Genomic DNA, 20,340 nt, shown 5'->3' on the forward strand with positions numbered 1-20,340 from the left:
TGCAGGACTCATATTTAAACAGTCTTTTTGCATTTTAATATTCACAGACACTAGTTCATATGACGATTTGAATTAAGTGGCAGTGGCTACTTTTGATTTATTCATCCAAAATTGACGAATTCTGTGGCATTCCGCGCTATAGAGTAAATTACGTTTTTATGAATGGACTCCACTATCCCGTCCGCGTTTTTGCAGAAACCATATGGCCCTAGAAATCTAACCACACTTCAGAACATTTCGGCTTGCCCTGTGTGTTGTTTGAACGAGTTGCAGGGGTGACCTCACGTCACAGGGTCTCTCTTTCTCTCTCTGTAGCATATGTACCCAGATGCGTTCTCAGGTAGCGAAATTTGGCACCGATTGATTTAACGTGAATCGGTATTCGGTAGTACCGACGCAATTCGGTCGGTACCCTTAAAAGTACTGAGTTCGGTACACAACCCTAGCCTCCTGTAGTGAATTGATGCGTTTTATTAAGAAAAATATCCATATTTAAAATGTTATAAACACATTTTTCACACTTCTGCTAACTGTCGTAGGCGGAAGTCATTCCAGCGGATGACGTGGGACGTACGCGTCACGCACGCGCCGGTGATTAGTGACTAATGCGGAAGTGCGGAGGAGAGAGCAAAACAAAAAGCCGGTTATGAATTAGAAGCCCAAAACGAGGATTTGTAAAGAAAAAACGTAGGAGGATTTTGATATAAGCCAAGAACAGACTGGTTTTCCTTTGCTAAAGTAAAGAAACTTTGCTTCCTTTGCTCCTGTAAACAAACTTGCGAGACTAGCATATCTCACAGGCGCGTGCGCGATGCATACGTCCTACGTCATCCACCGGCTTGCACGTATGACAGTCAGCGGAAGTGAGATAAAAATGTTTAAAACATTTTAAATATGGATATTTTTCTTACAAAACCGCATCGATTTGCTATAGGAGGCCTATATTCACCTCCTGAAGCCGTGTGAGTCACGTTTTATTACGGATGCGCGCACTTTGTTTGACTACTTTTGGACTATTGAACAAAAACACCCACCAACTCCCATTATAATGCTTGGAAGAGCCAGGATCATTTTTAATATAACTCCGATTGGATTCATCTGAAAGAAGAAAGTCATATACACCTAGGATGCTTTGAGGGTGAGTAAAACATGGGCTAATTTTCATTTTTGGGTGAACTAACCCTTTAAGATTAAAGGGTATGTAAACTTTTGAATGAGGCCATTTTTATCAATTCAGTTATTATTTTGTCTTGTGGAGTATATGTAAATATCTGTTATGTGAAATAGCTTATTCAGGACAGTACTAAAAAAATAACATGCAATTTTCATGATCCCTCTTATTTAGTTTTAATTATTAACATTTTGCACATTCTGCAAGGGGTATGTAAACACACATACATATATACACATACACATATACACATACACATATATACACATACATACATACACATACATACACATACACACACATACATACACATACATACACATACACATTTTTAAAGGTCTTTTAAAACAGGTCTATTAGGCAATAGGCCTATAATTAAAATATTAACACTGCAGTCATCATTAAAAATCAATCAAATAAAAAGCCTTAATTCAAGCACCGACTTGCAAAAACAACCTGTTTAACACAAAATACGTTTCTTTTTTTTTCACTATGTACGGGCCACAAGAGGAATATTAAGGGAATAAATTAAAACAGTTAGCTATATACCGTTATCAGCATGTTAGATTAGTCTCTAGTCATCTCTGAGAGAATATGCGGCATCAGATGCCGAAAGCTCCATCATTATTCCGTCATTCCGTTTTTACTTTCTGCAGTGAATTGACAGATTAAGACGTTCACTGGAATAACTATTGCGCAAAGTTTGCACGTTGCTTGTGTGATATCCATTGGCTCGCCTGTGATGTAACCAATTACCCCCCACCTCCATGCACCCACCCACCCCTTACCGAAAACACCACTGTGTCATATTGAACCGAACCATGAATTTTGTGAACTGTTACAAAACCGTTTTTACAACTATAAAAATAGTTATGTTTAATGTGCACTAAGACGTCATTATTTCCTTTACTTCAGATTTTTTTTTTATTAGGTCTGGAGCTAAAATAATTGACAGCAAAAATTATAGCTAGCTACTCAATCAACTAATTAATTCAACCAAAAAGGTTAAGAGAGATATTAGACATCATTACTTGTTGGAACGTGTTTTGCTGTGCATCCTTTATAAAGTCTATTTAGCTATATGTAACGCTATATATTTCGCTGAACTCAGAACTGTAAATGTAAAGCTTAAGCACTGATAGATAAGCTATCAGATGGGTCTCGGATCAGTGCCTAGGGGCAAACACTTTCACTGATGCTTATTTACAGTGCTGGGAGCAGGAGAAGCCATAGATTGGGACTGAAGAGGTTGGAGGAAGCAATGGCTATGTGATTCAGGTCCAACCCGGGCCTCATTACTGACCGCCCGCTGTCTGAGAACAAAGAAAGCAGGGTGAAGGAGCCTTAGCTCTGGAATGAGAGCATAAGGAGAAATCAATACAGCTCCCATGACCCAGTCGCGCGCTGCCTCTCATTGTGAGGGGAAATCAAAACAGACTTCTGTACAAAACTAATAACTATCAGCAGCATGAATGCCTGGGAGGACTTGTCACCCCTGAGCTGGGTGCTTGGTGAGAGAGAAAGCCGGAGCAAGAAAGATAGAAATAGAGAGAGTGGTCTAGCCAGACACATCAGTCTGTCTTTCTCTCTCTTTCATCCTTCACATCTCAGCAGGGGCACAATAACAGCATGCTCTGAGTGGCTGGATGCAGGTACACAGAAAACACACATAAGCCTTTCTAAGGTCTGCGCCTCCACCTGCCATGTTACATCACTTTCATAACCGCTCAGAGTGATCCATGAACATTGCGAATATTATTTTCTTAATCAGTACGGTGTCTTGTTTTCCAGTAGACATATCTAAACATCCTTAAAAAAAGATACTTACTTGAGAAGCAAAACTGATGAATAAAATCAAGTCCTAAACAGTATTTTCTTTACTGAATTTCAGTTGTTTCAACCGGAAATACATCTGATAAGACTTTCCAAAAAAAAAAACAAATCTTGAATTAAGCTTATTTTTCTAACATTTTGGCAAATAGTTTTACAAAAATTCTTAAAATTTAATAAGCTTTACACTTAAACCAAGAAAAAAAATAGCCAGTAGGTTAAAGAAAAATAAATAAACATGAAAAGAATACTGAAAACAATCTTATACAATATTGTTCCAAATAAATAACTCTCATTTCACTAAGGAAAAATCTCTAAGCTCTGCGCATGTGCAATAAACTCTCATTCACGTGATTTAGCTGTAAAATTCTTGAAAGCGGCGGCGTCATCTGTTCCACGCATCTGAAGACCATGAATAATGCATTGAGAAGTGGTGAGCGCTGTAGTGGCTGCTCGGCTTCATCAAACACTCCGTCCTCAGTAAGGGGTCATGTCTTTCAACAGATGCATGCAACAAAAGAGTAATTAATAGCCCAGCGGCGAGTGTTAGAATCCCCCATGCCTCAATATGTCTTCATTTGCCATCCAGTATGCGGCGGGATGGAGCTTTCTGCGGGTCATGTTTCTCCTCATTATGCCCATCAACAGCAGCCAGTCTCTGCGGGAGTACTCGTGAGCTCATTCTGATTCACGCCCCACTAACACACTCCATTGCCATAATGTATAGAATAAACAAGTCATGCTGTCTGCGTATAAAAGGTCCTCAGAAGAACCTCTTCTTGTAGACAAAGTGTAGACCAGCAGACGCACATCTTGATAGAACAACTGCAGGGTACACCGTAAAAAAAAAAAAAAAAAAAAACTTGATAGAACAACAGCAGGGTGCACCGTTAAAAAAAGAGATGTGTAATAATTGGATATTAAATGGATCTGAAATGAAAGTAGGACTGTGGATAGCTAGGGCACTTAAAATTATGTTTCTGAAACTTTTTTTGTCTTTGATATGATATAAAAGAACTGAAGACCCATTACTCTAAACCAGGCTATATCATCTGAAATTTTCAATTGATCCCCAGAGGCGAAATCTTGAAATAAGCGGCTCCCCTGGATATGTATGCCATGATGTATCTCCAACATGACAGACAAAATTAGATTTTGGAGGGATCTTGTGAGCTTTCCTAAATATATTGCTGCATCTATCATCTCATCAACTGTACGACACCACATATGCATTAGGCTATTATCCGGCTTCAAAATGTATGCCTTGAGCAAAAACATCCATTTCTGAAAATCATGGCATAAAATTCCAATTCCCAAGATTATGCATGTAGAAGTTTAAGCCTATTGCCATTTGTACATTGTACAGAAGCTGCATCTGAAGCAGCATATATATAATTATTATTAAGCATAAATCTTGTTTTAATCATAACAATGTTTGAAGTTTATACATGAAACAAGTCTTTTTAATTTTATAGATTTATATTGTTTAAAACTTTAAGAATTTTCTACTGGAAAAGAAGGCAAAATACTGATTTCTGCAGGGAACGCACATGATTAGTGCTGCATTCTCTTTTGAGATGCTTAACAGGTTAGTACTGCTGTTATTCAGACCTCCATGCACTCTCTAGGGGCTTAAGGGTCAAATGGCACTTTTCACGCAAGTGATATGTTGTTTTAAATCCACCGACTGATGCATTCAAATCAGCATTTTAACAAACGTCTCCACCATCCCTCACCAAAAGAAATCCCGCTTGTGTTACTCGAGACAAGCAATTTGCCTTTTTTGTTGTTTGCTTGACCTAGAGAAAACAATTTCAAAGGGTCTTCCTGTGGGTTTAACAGCTCAGTTGAACAGGTAGGCACCGGGCGTCTTTTTTCCCCCGGAAGATGAATTGGTGAGCTGTCGGTTCCAGACAGGGCGAGTAGTTGTGTTTCTGTAATAGGACACTGGAAGTGTCTTTGATTAATGAAAGTGTGATACTGAGCTGTTAGAGAGCCTTCCTACTGAAAGAGCGATTGAAGCAGGGATACGTGGCGACAGATGCAGGAACACGGCTGGACCTGGAGGAGAGGACGGGTTTGGACATACTCCCTCATAAAGCACAGGAGGGGGGTTCAAGGGTTTGAGATTGGAAAGCAACTACGGGGTGCAGAAACGTCCTGTGGACAGAAGGGGAACCATTAGCAAACGGTTCTTCTGATGAGAAATGACACACATTAACTGGCGGAGCAGTCACGGGGAATGATTATTTTAAGCATCTTAAGTATGATCACTTTAAATCTAAAATGTACAATAAAACTAATTTATTGCATTGCATTTCATTAGACAGGAGACAAATGCGACTCGAGTTAAATCGTAATTATGAGTCAGACGTTAGATTTGTCTGTCTTTTAAGCTTTCATCAACAACAGACTCCTTTTCCCGTAAACCAAGTCATTTCATTCTTGTTTTGTCTAAATACATTTCTTCTGTCTTTTATTTAAAACTTCTTTCCCCTGGCTCGAATCTTAAAACCTCAAGAAAACACACTGCGCTCAAGCAAACACGTCCTTTTCAAAACATGCCGGAAAGGTTTTTGTTTACCCGGTTTTATAAATGCCCAATAATGCAAAGTTTGCGAAGCAAGAACACTGTCGAGCTGCTGACAGGCCAAACTCTGTTCCAACGCCTGGGGTGAACTTTAAATAAACAATTGTCTTCATACAAAATGTCTGACAACCTAGTCACGAACATCCTTCCATTCCAAAACACGCTCTTGCATTCGATAATAGTTTGAATTAAACATTTTTATTAGAAAATAAACCAAAACGAGGGAATCAGATCACTGCGGGATGATTGGCTGCTTGTTGTTTTTCGTTTATTGAGCAATTGCATTATTACATTTCAAGGCAGAACATGTTTTAACAAGCTGATTAGTATCCTGAGATGACTGCATCGCCATCAAGGGCTTTCCCTCCGAGCACTTGCTTTATAAGCCTTTTTATAACACGTCACCCAAAACGGTTCAAGATGGGCAGAGCAAAGAGAGATACGAAAAAAAAACCGACCTTCAAAACAAGCACAACAAACATTTTCCCCCTCCAAAAAAGTGTTTTCTCAGTTCCCAACCCCCCTTGTGCCAAAGACGGGATTATTTTGGGGGGGTGGAGGGTACGGAAGAAAGGATGTTTATGCTCGCCTCGTTTCTAGGCTGTGAGCTCTCCCAAGGGAGTGCATTCCTCACCCAAAGCATGACTAAAGGTATGTGAACCATCTGGACAAAGCCACTGGCCACAATGGCCCTACACACCCAAGCCAAAAAAAGCCTTTCATTCACTGGCCAGGACCTTGATATCCATCTGCTTTAGCAGGGTCAACCATCATTTCAGCTGTTATCAATTGTGATTGGTTGCATTCATTCGGAGCAGGTACACTGTAAAAATGATTTTCCGAAGTTATTATTATTAGAGTACAAGTTTTAGAGGAAATACTACTTCAGTCTAGGGATGGGCGATAAAACGATAATCATCGCAATATAATTTCCTTCGATAAAACGATAACAAGAGTTCGAGAAATGTTCGATATACTGCATCACACGGACCGTTTATCCGCAAGCTTACTAGAGCAGATACATTTATTCGCTAACAAGTCTCTGATCACTAACCAGCACTAACAGTGACTTAAACTAGTTTAAGGCAGATGAAACAGAGCGGACAAACATGAGAAACACTGTGCAATGATACAGTGAGAAGGCTTTATAATCTAGAAACTGCCATCATTTACCATTAATTTACTGTAGTAACACGAACTGCACCATGGTATTGTGGCAGAAAAGTTGGATATTCATATCGAATTTTATATTATTAATCCAGACATGTTTTTAAGTGTTTTTTGTGATTAAGCTGTAGTGTTTGTACATTTATACTAAATGTATTTAGACTACTGTTTTTCGTACAAATACCTAACCATAATTATAGTTACATTTTTATGGTATTGAGGTACTATTCGGGGTGTGCGATATATATCGTCTGCGATAATATCGTAATTGTTGTTTTAACGATGTGCGATTTGACATTATCGAGTATTTTGCAAAAACCATTAAAAACATCCCTACAGAGCGCATGCATACATTACGTGAAGTGTAGACTAGTGCGTGTGCACATTTAGTGTGTTTTCTTTCACTGCATGATTCAGTCTAACTATATGTGTGGATTTAACTGTGGTTATCAAAGTCAGGCAACACAAATCTCTTTCATGATTTGAAACAATATCACTTACTACAACATGCAGAAACTAAGAATTTTTCTATTAAGATATTTATTTATTTTTAGGAAAAATTACTGGAAAAGTATAAAGAATTCAAAAACGTGAAGTGTTTGTCATGTTCTGACCATAAAGAGTAGTTTAAAACCACAATCAACGGTCTGGTTTCTACAACTTTCACTTAGGAGCAACAATCTGCCTTTAAACGTGAGAAAAAGAAAGATTTGAAATTTAGCTTGATAAAATTTTTCATATCAGCCGATATCGGGAATTATCATGATACATTTTTTTTGGCCATATCACTCAGTCCTACTTCAGTCTTTCTACTTCAAATTTTAATGCGTTACTTATCGTTCCTTGTATAAATTGTGAAATATACTAGCAATTTACTGAATTAATTTTTCTTCAGTGTATAAGAGGTTACTAAATAATTCAGTGTACGAGTGGAAAACATAACTGAATGCAGTACACTGAAGGAAGTGAAGTTTAAATGTCACATTTCAGCTCAATCGGATTCATTATCAATAACGTGAACATTAGGAAAATGCCATGTGAATGGAAATGCACTGGCCAATGTTTATGCGAGCTGAATTTCAAGCAACGAATCTCTGCCCCCTCCGAGCTCCTCAAATATCAGTATGCACCAGAAATCTCACCGCAAACGAAGTTTATCGTTTTCCTCTCCTGCCGTTGCCGGGCAGCTGCTACAGAGCACTGCAGAGATGCTGGAGGGGGCGGCCGTCTGATTAAGGTAGACTGGAGAGGGCTACAGGAGCCGTTCCTCCACCTGGAGCCCCCTCGGTCCTCTAGAGACTGCTCTCCAGTTAGAACATCAATACACATGCACACACGCACAGGACCTCACGCGCTCTCGCAGGGGAATTGCGCCGCCGCTAATAAAGAAGCTGGATTTGATAATCAGCTCAGACAGTCAATTTGCAAATAACGGATTGTAATTAAATAATCAATGTGCATTTTAACGACAGCATTGTCAAGAGCATTCAAGTGCAGTTTCCTTGCACATGGGCTTTTTGCTCTATTTAAAACACAGGCATAATCATTTAGCCCTCCTTAGGCAACCTGAAAAGAAATTACTCTTCTGGTGCAAGAAAGAAATAAAACCAAACCTTAAGCTGCTAAAATAGTCTTAAAAACTGACAAAAAAACCAACAAAAAAAACAAGTGTCATAGCTGCTTAAATTCTGTCTTGTTAAAAATGACAAAAAAAGTGTCATGCTTAAACAATCTGACATACAATATAAACCTGCTACCAAACTAGAAGAAAAAATTTATATTTCTTTAAGAAACACGCAGTGTTGACCCAACAAAAAGCCCACATCAGCAGGGGAGCCGGGGTGTTTTCTTGTTAATTTGGGAGATTAAAGGTTAACCTCAGACAAACTGCCTCTATTCTCTGGTCTGTTTGGGGTATTTAACATTAACCATTTCTGCTTAGGCTCAGCAGTTAAAAACCGAAACTGCATCACACGGACCGTTTATCCGCAAGCTTACTAGAGCAGATACATTATGACCCCTTTAAGTGTTTTTTTGTGATTAAGCGGTATTGTTTGTACATTTATACTAAATATATTTAGACTACTGTTTTTCATACAAATACCTAACCATAATTATAGTTACATTTTTATGGTATTGAGGTACTATATGTGTGGATTTAACTGTGGTTATCAAAATCAGGCAACACAAATCTGTTTCATGATTTGAAACAATATGACTAACTACAACATGCAGAAACTAAGAGTCTTTCAATTAAGATATTTCTTTTTTTAGGAAAAATGACCGGAAAAGTATAAAGAATTCAAAAATCAAGACATCTCCTTTTCCTCTTGCAACCGTACAAATATCTAATATTTATGGCAATGCGCATTATTTACAATGAGGTTATTAGGGTGGAAGGGAGAGGAGGAGAAAAAAACCCTAAGCAAACAGAATGCGTTCATGGGGTCCTGTTTCCCAGAGCGGTGGGAGACTGCAAATGATCCAAACAGAAACAACTGCGCTCCAGACACTCTTAATGCAACGGCGGATTGTGAAGAATGGTGGGGAATCTAATTTGGTTGAGTCGCTCTATTCATAAAGTGTGATGAAAATCATCATCACATGCTGATCCCAACATAGTTTTGTGCAGTTTGGAAACAAGAACTTCAGCGTCTGCGGTCTGAGCAATGCATTGCTGTATAAAGCAATCAGAGTTGGCGATGACAGTGAAAGCTGTGGGGGAAAATCGGCAGGTTTTGAAGAGAGAAAAAGAGGAAAATCAAACATGTGGGCCATGTTGAAGGCAGTAGTGCCCTCTAGGCTGAAAATAAGCTGACCCCCAAAGCGCCCAACAGGAAGCCAATGTGTTAAAGAAAAAGAGAGGAAAGACAGCTTACCTGCAGAGGGGGCTATTATGAGCACAGACAAATAAATCTTTCAAAATCAACATCTTTAAGTTAAATTTGCATTTAAATGGCCTTAAATACATATTTGAAGGAGAATCCCAAGCATTCTCAGTTTGACAAAAGCATGTGCACATGATGAAGCTGTTTCTATCATGGACAGACAGTCTTAAGAATGATGCATGATGTTTGTGCGCACAGCCCATTGTTAAAACCACCCCTTTTCGCCCAGCCCTGAAAAAACTTTCCACTGCTTTATAGTTAAGGGGAAGGAATTTATGGAGGGGAAGGTTGGGGGTCAAAGGTCAGCCCTAGCACTCAACAGTCAGCCTAAAAGGCCAGATAAGGACTGAAAGCATCCTGTGTATGGCTGATACCAGCCTCTGGCCAAACAGATACTGTAAAGACCGACCGAACGGGATCCTGCCACCACACGAGTCAAACCGGACCAGGATGGTCATCGCTCATTCATCAAGCTTAACAGTTGGAGGCTTTTCGATTGTCAGATTACACAACACCTGAGAAATGTGACAAACGCCAAATCTAGAAATGTCAATTGAATCTCAATAAGAGGTCAGAGGGTCGTCCGGCCACTCGACACGTCTATTTGTGTATCAACTCAAGACGGCGAGGGCGAAGACTGCGTTTTTTCAGTAGTTTGAGGTGCGGACAAGCCAATCCTCTGCAGTCTCCTATCTGATGTAATGTAAAAATACCGCCTCGTTTAATTAGGTGTTGCAGGCCTAAACACAAAATTACATCAAGTGGATAAAAGAAATTGGTATTCCGTAGAGTGAACGTCTTGTTCTAATCTAGATCAGACGGAACAGTACGAGACGGAAAGGAGAACCTGACTTGAAAATCAAGCGACTAACGTAAGATCCCTCCGTCTGTGTATCATCTGTCCTTCTAGATAGTCCTTATCCCTTCAATTCAGGCAGAAACGACGAGTTGTTTCCTAAAACCCTCAGAAAGTGTCGAAAGCTCATGTGAGTGTGCAAACATTTGTGCCATGTTGTTCTGTTTGCTATTTGTAAGAATGCACGAGCGAACAGAGAAGGAAAAAAAAAAAAAAAAAAAAAGGTCTTCCTTTCCTTTGGTAGCCCTTCCTTTTTTTTTTTTCGTTCTCATGACACAAGTCTGTCAGCAAACCCGGCGCTGCTGTACTAACAGAGGAAGTGGTTGTACACACCGACATATGTTCACAAGACACACACGTGTACACATGCAAACAGCAAAGAGGCGGTTATTTTTACAAGCCTTCTTATGAAATATGTTGCAAGTAACCAATGTAGGTGAGAGAGCTATAAATAGCATTCATCTGTCCCGACGTACTGGGGAGTTGAGTATGCACATATTTCCAACTCATGAATTTCTTTAACAGCGGAAAAGAATTGTGGTCCGAAACACTCTGATTTGGCGTCAATATCCTCGTTTTATTAACAAAGGCAGCATAATTATTCAGACATCTTTAGTGTTTGAAAATGGGATTCTTTCAAGACTGCTGGCATGCGCGAGTCCTGTTGGCAACATGTCGGACACCAAACAAAGGCATCCGCGGGCATAATTGCGGCCGGTATTTTTTAGCATTAAGACAATGGCAAAATTTAATAAGCCTCATTCGGAGAAAAGCCGGAAAAGGTAGCAATATCCCAGAACACAGCAAACTAAAGAAACCTGTCAAACTGATGAAATAATTGTGGCGTTTTAGTCTTCTGACTAATTTTACGCACACAAAATCCTCCTGACCAAATCAGCAAGCTGCGCCTCATTCCAAACCGTCTATGGACAAACAATCATAACATTTCTTTATGAGCTAGCACTGTTAGCACTAAATGAAAGGCAGGGTCATTGCTCATTAGGAATGATCTGCCTGCATTGATCCCAGCAGCAGAGCAAAATGTCACCTTAATTAAAAAGCGACGATGCTCTGCGAGAATGTGTGCAGGAAACAAAGCTCACAGTGGTGCATGCTGGGGTTTTACCTATGAGTCTGAAAATACAAGCACTCTGCTGCACAGTACATCATCGTAATCTACACTGAGGATGTGATTTAATACTGTAATTAAATAGTCGGAGAAATGCTCGTTTTGAATCTAACCACAAAGATGTAGGCCAAACTGGTCCTTTTTGCAAATAAACACCATGCTATTTTATCAATAAAGTGCCGAGTCTTTTATAAACTGAAAGTTTGAATAAGCTACATTGCCAAGTCAATAAAAGTCTTTGAAAAGACGTTTTTAAAGAAACACATTCAGTAAATCGTGTCTAAGCTTCTGATGGATAGTGAACATGATGTTCTGTAGGATGACACTGTGGTTTTTAACCAAGTGAAATCTGAACATCTCTCCATCCATGTGGCTTTAAAAGCCTTACCTCACTTCCTGAACGCTGTGCTCAGTAAAGGTGCGGTCACACTAGTCTTTAGGCTGCAAAATTACTTCAGAGCCTGTGAAAATGGGCAACAGGATTTGACGTAACACACTAGAATTCTGTTTTTAATAAATTATAAATACTAAATAAATGCCAAGTTCCAAAAAAAAAAAAAAAACACAATAAATTCAAAATGCAGGCCTTTTCCGAAGAGTAGCAAACCATTCAGCATCAAAGTTTGTATTCTTTGTACTGAGCCAAAAGGTCAATTTGTGATATCCTCTAGTGGTCAAACATATTTTTGATATATTAATTCAAAAGTTAGAGGTTATTAAATTGGAACGCACTGGAAGGCAAGACTTCCTCGTAAGTGTATGCAACACAAAGTCTACACTGCGACTGCGTCTAAACAGGGACAGCCAGGGCTCCCAAATTGCTCCCAGGTTCACAACACCTGCCTATTTTAATTTCTCTAGACTTTGTTCTTTTCTCTGTGTCTGTGGCCAAATAAAAAAGAGAGAAAGTGCAGCTTCGGGAGGGGGAGTGGAGGTTGTTGTGGAAAGCTGAGAGCTTGCGAGAGACGTGTGAAAGTCAGGAATGTCCTGTCTACCACCTTCGTCAGTGTGAGGGGAGAGTGGATAGAAAAAGTGACTCAAATTTGCACAAGCTAGCCATTAAAAGGAAAGCAAGCTGTCTCCTTTGTGACTGGAAGAATTTTCAGAAGCCCTGAACTATTCTCAGATCAATATGGGGGTCTGACTGGATTAATAACTTAATAATAATCTTTTTTGTTTTGGTATATATAATGAGCAAACTTCAATATAATTTATGTCTCATACATTTTAAATCTATTTTTATTTCTTCCTTTTTTTTTTTCTTCTTATGAACCTTTTATGATTAACTTTAATTCATTTTTATGTAAACTCCTTTAAATTACCATTGCACATATACATATATATATATATATATATATATATATATATATATATATATAAATAAAACAGTTAGCCTATATAAATAAAACTGCTTTGCCTTTTAGATTGTGTTCCAAATTAATAAGGGAAAAATAATTAGATGAGATGTACAGTAGTACCTCTCATTTGTACAGGATATCTAAAAATAGAAATTACCACATACTTATTTAATATTCCATTTTCCTCACTGAATTTTCAGCAAAAAAAAAAAAAAAATCACTATAATGATAATATTACTCGGAGCATAATAAAAGCTTTGTAAAATTTCCCGCTTCTAATCCAAAAGTTCCAATTTATTACGTGATAAAGCATGAATTGTTCAAAAAAAGCATTGTGTTTAGTTCGGTAAAGAACAGGCTGGACTTCCAGGAGCCTGTGGGCCAAATAAAGATTTGAAACAATCCCATTGAAACATCAACAGCCACTGATCTAGATCTTCTCACTATTCAGGCCACCCTTACCTCAGGGCTGGGCAGAAGTAAAAATATTAGTGATCATATTAGAAGTAATGGGTAAAACACAGCCCTATTCTCTGGGCACAGAGAGACTGACCTAGAAAAACATAGCTGCTCTCATCTGGAGAGTGAGGTAGGAGAAATTGGCCCGAGATAAGACGACCCGCTCTGCTATGGCATTCATGCCCAGGTGCTATCAATTTCCCCCAGTGTGTGCCAGTTCAGAACTGGCACAATCTCACCCCGCAAAAAGATGCGACGATACGGGGCACGGTACAGCTCGGTCTGTAGCAGGATGGGACGCCACTTATCTCGGAGTTCAGATTTGCCCATTACTCGAGATGGATTCTGCTCCCTGTCATGCAAAATCCATAGCTTGAGCAAGCAAATGGCTGTTTTTCCTGTGTGCCTAATTGGCGTAGTAAATAGCATTCAGAATTAATTACAGGGCTGTAAAATAAGTATTTTTGTATACTTGAAGTCGTATAAAAGTCTTACTGGCCTTTCCATTGCTGTTATTTAGTTTTATGAAGGATGTGTGCGTGATTTAAGCACCAGTGATTGCTCTAGTTCAAATGCTCCACCAAAAACACAATAAATTCAGCTGATATCAACAGTTCGGTATGTGCTCCTTGCTCAGGAAATTTAACCATTTGGTTTGAATTCATAAATCATTTACAGAAAACAGGATTCACACGATGCTGAGAAATGGCAGGTATTATTGCATTATCAGCATCTGTGTAAATTCAAACAAAATATGAACAGCCTGTTCTTTTACTTCATGACTGATGCTCTGCCTTATAGGACATGATATGATTGACAGCTGGCTTTGACATTAAAAAAAAAAAACCCATAGCTCAGATGTCGTCGGATATAAAAAGAAATCAACAGCAACGGTGCTAACTACAACAACTCGAGCCGATCTATGAGATGACTTATTCTCCGGGTTTAGTACCTTTCCTGTCCCTCTCTCCTTTATCTTTTGGTCTGCCGAGTGCCACAGACACAGACAGTTCCAGGAGTGGCCCTTCAGGGAGAGAAAGAGCGGTCCACATGTGGCGTTTATTTTTAGTGCAGCCGACGAGCAGAAAGCCCTCTGGTTAGTTTCTCCAAATGTTTCGAGAGGTGATAAATCTAATATTGACCCTCCTTCTCTTCGTGGGCTCCGTCTACCTACTGCAAATTTTTAATTTGGCCCTGTGGGCACATGAAACACGGAGCAGTGTCCTTACACCAGAATCAGTGAGGCTGACAGAAAAAACAAAGCTTCCTTTGCACGTGTTGACACCACTGAAGAAAGCTGCTGATTTCGTTGCAGTGACAAAACCCAACTGTCCAGGGCTAAAAATATGCCGACACATCTGTTCTCTCCATGTTGTTGAACATATGGCGGTCAAACATGTATTGAATGTAAACTTCTTAATAATAATTAAAAAAAAAGATACAAACCAACCAAAACACTAAGGTAAAAAAGACGTAATCTGACAGGACTAGTTTTCCCTGAGAAGGTTGTGTAAATTTGTTTTCCAGACATACTTCGTAATTAATCCCATTTTAATCCAACAACAAACATTCAAGTTTTGAAAAAAGTATCTTATGTTAACCATTTTAACCATGCATTTTTGATCAAAAAGTAAAGAAATTACAACAAAAACAGAAATACTGTAAAATATTACTACAATTTAAAATACCTTTTCTATTTTGATACATATTTTTAAAAATAATTGTCCTGTGATGACTAGACATGTGCCATATTCATCACGTTAATGAATGTGCACGATATTGTTATCGTGGGCACTTCAAAATACCGTGAATGATTATTTATTACAAATGATTCAGATTTTGTAAATTGCATTTTAAGAATATTTTTCCCATCAACTGGTCACAATGCACAACACCACTGTATGCTGCGTGAAAGACGCATGCGCACTCTGATGTAAACATGCACGCGCATGAGAAGCGCATGACGGAACACGTGAGAGACGCTCTGGATGAAAGTGCACATTCACTCTCTTGACAGCAGATGGCGCTGAACAGCAGAAATGCAGCCGTTACCCCGGAAACCACATAAACAAAGCAGCTGCACTACTTTCTAAAAAGGTATTACATATCTATGGTTTAAACAGCCATTCAGATTTTTGTATTTGCAGTGGTGTTCCTCACAGCACCAAATATTTAAATATTTAGACTTAATAGGCTATTTATTTTGAAACTACTTTTTACATTTTAATCTGAACTACAACATGCCCTAGATGTAGTTTGAAAATGTTTTGATTCTTTATTGTTTGGTCACACTTTAGGCTACATTAAGGCTCTATTAATTAACATTAGTTAATTCATTAGTTAACAAACTGCCAAAGAAAGATTCTTCTAAACATTTGTTAATCTTAGGTAATTCCAATATTTAATAACACATTGTTAAAAATAAAAGTTGCAACTGTGTTATTTAATGAGCTAACATGAACTAAGAGTTCTATTTTTTTTTACAAAGATTAATAACTTCTGTAGCAAATGTAGCTATTGCTCATTATGAATGTTAATGCATTAACTAAGGTTAACTTAATCTTAGGTAATTTCAATATTTAATAACACGTTGTTAAAATCAAAATGTGCAACTGTGCTATTTAATGAACTAACAGTTGTATTTTTTTAAAGATTAATAACTTCTGTAGCAAATGTAGCTAAGGTTAAAGGGATAGTTCACCCAAAAATGAAAATTTGATGTTTATCTGCTTACACCTCACGTGCCTGCTGTTGAGAACGCGCTCAGGAGAACGCGCCGCTGCTCAGGACAGTTCGAACAGTTCGGTCATTGCGTGAATCAGAGTTAAAAAAACTATATAAATACTGTTCAGTTTCTTGCACAGACCGATCGTTTTGTGTCTTTACACATCAATGTATCGTCATGAGCCGCCGGGTTTAATTTGGTTTTGTTTGTGTATGTTTTAGACTCTCAAAGCCGTGATTCTTATTCACTTCCATTATATGACTGACAGACTGCAACGGTTTGAGTTAAAAATCTCAGTTTGTGTTCTACTGAAGAAACAAAGTCACCTACATCTTGGATGCCCAGAGGGTAAGCAGATAAACATCACATTTTCATTTTTGGGTGAACTATCCCTTTAAGGCCGTTCTCAAACTGACCTGACGTTCACACTTACATGAACTTGAGTGAAAGGGTTTGGAGGGTTCTTGCAGACAGAAGCGCTCTGAAACATCATGTAAATGTGAACGCACACCGGATCTGAGCTGGATCACATGCTCGTGTAAACACAAATGCGGCGTTCTTATCCCTCATTAACTCGAGTAACGAGTTAATGAGGTGAGTTAAAAATCTCAGTTTGTGTTCTACTGAAGAAACAAAGTCACCTACATCTTGGATGCCCTGGGGGTAAGCAGGTAAACATAAAATTTTCATTTTTGGGTGAACTATCCCTTTAACTAATGAGATCATATTGTAAAGTGTTACTTATTGGTCTTTATAATTCTTTTGCACTTTAATCTGTATGATTTTTTTTTTTTTACTTTATAAATGTTTTGTGTATTACTTTATTGTATGTAAATGTTTATTTTGTTTTTAAACCTGTAATTGTTTACAGATAACACTTTTTTGCAACTAAATTTCAATAGCCTGATAATACCGTATACCGTGATAAAAGCATTAGCAATTAATGCAAAATGAAAATTTGATACCGTCATATGCCTAGTGATGACAAAGCTGAAATTTCAGCAGCCATTAATCCAGTCTTTAGTATCACATGATTCTTCAGAAATCATTCTAATAAGCTGATTTGATGCTCAATTATCATCATTTATTATTGGTGCTCAAGTGTTAATAATGGTTCGAATAATGATCAATACTGAAAACAGCTTTTGCTGCTTAAAGTGCAGTAGGAGATCTTGGAAAATGCTAACTTTAGCCTGATAGCACTGAAAGCGAACATCCCACCCTCCCTGCAATCGCCGTCCAAAGCCACGCCCCCTGAACACATATACGCTCACAGACCAGAATACCAGAGACAATATTACTACAATAGGCTACATCAGCGGCTCCCAATTCCAATTTCCAGCCTATGTTCCTAAGTGAAGTAAACTTAAACGGATTTCCCATGCTCAGGGAGTAGGGAACAATGAACACTGTGTAGGGATCATATCGATCGGAACACAGCTCATGCACGTAGCTCTCTTCTAACGAGCTGGTTATCTGAATCGGGTGTGTTAACCAAGCGAGACATGCATAATATGCAGCGCGAGGACTGGAATTGGGAACCGCTGGGCTACATCATGTGTCATTCACCGGTGAGAAAACTTTAAAAGTGCTACAATACCAGGAAGGAAGATCGGGTTGTTGATGTTTGTCTGCCATCCTCGCTCTGTCTGCACAGCGTGCGTGAACGCGCTGATGACGTATCCTGTCTGCACGAACCGGGTGCGCAGAGGTATGCAAATACATACGTTGACAGGCAGGTAGGAAAGCTAATTAAAACGCTCGGTCCGAGCGTTTTGATTGGACGAACATTTCATGGTCCTACGCCTTCCACAGAATATAGAAATACAGATAAATACATTTAGACCATTTAACTTAATGATTGATATCGGGATGTGAAGAGACTAGGGATGTTCATTTTAACCGTTTAACCGGTTTACCGACGGTAAGAATTTTGACCGATTAATACAATCAGTTAAACGGTTTAAAAAGTTATTTAATTATTAATTTTTTCAGTAATATCAAAATATTTAAAACGGTTTGCTGCATGGTTAAAATAGGCTACGCGTATAAAAAATTTGTTTTTAGGTGGAAAAAAACAAGTCGCGTATAAGTCGCATTTTATTATTTAATTCAGAAATAGGCCTAATGCCGACGCGAAATGTTTACAAACATTATAAACACTGTAAACATAGCTAGGCTATTTTAGCTCCCCTCACTTCACAACAAATCCTTTCAATTAACAGCATTTAGAAAAGAACAAGAATTAAAAATATAAGAAGCTATAGCAATATAAATGACAAGCCAAAACGAATTAATTTAGGCTAAAACGAAACTGAAACCAACGTTGGGTCTCTCATTCCACACAAAATCAAATGTTTCCGTATTCGTGATGTATTTGAATGGCAAATTATTATTTATTATGTACTTCTCTCGCGTTCCAATATCCACGTAAAACAAAATGTTTTGTAGGCCTATAACATCACGGCAGTTCAGTGATAACACTTAACCTTAACGGCTTAACAGATTTTACTACATATTTTGTTTAACGGTTAACAATCAGTTAACGAGCGTCGGTTGTCAGTTAGGAAAAATAACAGAAATGAACATCCCTAGAAGAGACTTTCAACCAGCAAAACAAAAAATGTTTCTGAAGACAATCACCTATTGCACCTTTAATTTGTGGATGAGTAGGTAGGTAGGTAGTATTTATTTCAAATAGAATTCTTTTTAACAATGAAATGTCTTTACTGTCACTTCAATTCACTTCAATCAATTTCACCCACTGTATCCTTGCTAAATTAATTTATAAAAAAAAAAGCTGAAAAGAAAAATGAGCCAAAAATCTTGAATTGTGTGTATGTACATTTGTTAACGCCCACATCCAGACAACAGACACTGCCAAATTACTAATACAAAAATCTTAATCAGTAAAATAAATCATAGACATCCCGTGAACAATTGTAACTCAAACAAAGGCGAATACCGTATGAATTAGTGCTAAAGACAGAGATTACAAAACAAACACAAGCTCACAAAAAGAGTTAAATAAGACTGAGACTGAAGGTGGGAGACGAGATACAGCACCTCTGAAGGCATGTCACATTGCTCCAATAAAATCGTAAAAGCTTGCACTCTGTCACCCTGTTTTAAATGGAAACAGGGAGGAAATCAAAGGGAAGGGGAAAAACAACAAGTAATCAACAGTTGTCCAACATTGCTCCAATGCACCATCTACCTGGACATGTCTGTGAAAGGTCTATTTCACATGGAAAGACAAACACTGATTCAAGAAACCGCTTTTATCACTTATCTGGTTAGCACACTATGTAATGCACTCAATGTCCAAAATGATTTGTTTACACATGAAAGGAAACAAAAAATGCTGCTCTCTTGCAAAACCTAATCAAAAAATGAACAACAGCCCATAGCTGGTGATATAATGTGCATTAAATCAGTTCCATTGTCACTACTAATGTCTCAACAAGGCTGAGGATCCGTGCCTCTTACTGAGGAAAAGGGAACAGATCGAACAAAGGCAAGGGTCAGAACCTTGACACTATATAAAAGCTCTATCATCTCTTGGCTTTGGGTGATTTCGCAGTTCCACTACTGCAACTACTGGCCTTCAGCGGTGGATTGTGGCTTTCTATATTTAAGGTAACCGACTAGGAAGAAAATGTGACCCTCTCCAGTCCACATAACAACAGCAGCCACAGCACAACAGCTTTGAGACGATCAACCCTCACTATGTTTGCTCTCCTCCATCCAGCGATGTCAAGGAGAAAGTAAAAACTTTTAAATGGCAAAACCGTTCAAAGTTACACAAACATTTATTAAGAATTTATTTATTTTTTAATCAGCAAGATCATAAGCTTTGCTGACTTAAAGGAAACTATGATTCACAGACTTTAGAAGGCAAATGTAAATTTTGTAAAATGTAAAAGAAATGTAAAAAAATTTTTTTTTTATTATTATTTATTTTTAAATCAAACTGTTTTTTGGTATCAGAATAAATTCAGGGAACAGTACCAATTGAGTTGGCCTGGAAAATGGACAAGGTGACCTCGTTTTAGCATTCCTGGCAAAGAACATATTGACCGTTTGAAAAATGTACCTGACAAATAGATTTCTAAGCCTTCTAAACCAATGGATGGTATTACATGCATATATTTTTATTTAATTTTT

General features: G+C 38.2%; 1 protein-coding gene across 4 annotated transcripts in view; it reads right to left on the bottom strand.

Moving 5' to 3' along the window:
* The window catches only part of LOC107681083 (zinc finger and BTB domain-containing protein 16-A), a 138,364-nt gene that overhangs the window by 100,107 nt on the left and 17,917 nt on the right, over nt 1–20,340 (bottom strand). The gene's annotated exons all lie outside the window — the stretch shown is intronic.

Source organism: Sinocyclocheilus anshuiensis, unplaced genomic scaffold, assembly GCF_001515605.1.
Source record: "Sinocyclocheilus anshuiensis isolate Anshui unplaced genomic scaffold, SAMN03320099.WGS_v1.1 scaffold412, whole genome shotgun sequence".
Classification (NCBI taxonomy): domain Eukaryota; kingdom Metazoa; phylum Chordata; class Actinopteri; order Cypriniformes; family Cyprinidae; genus Sinocyclocheilus; species Sinocyclocheilus anshuiensis.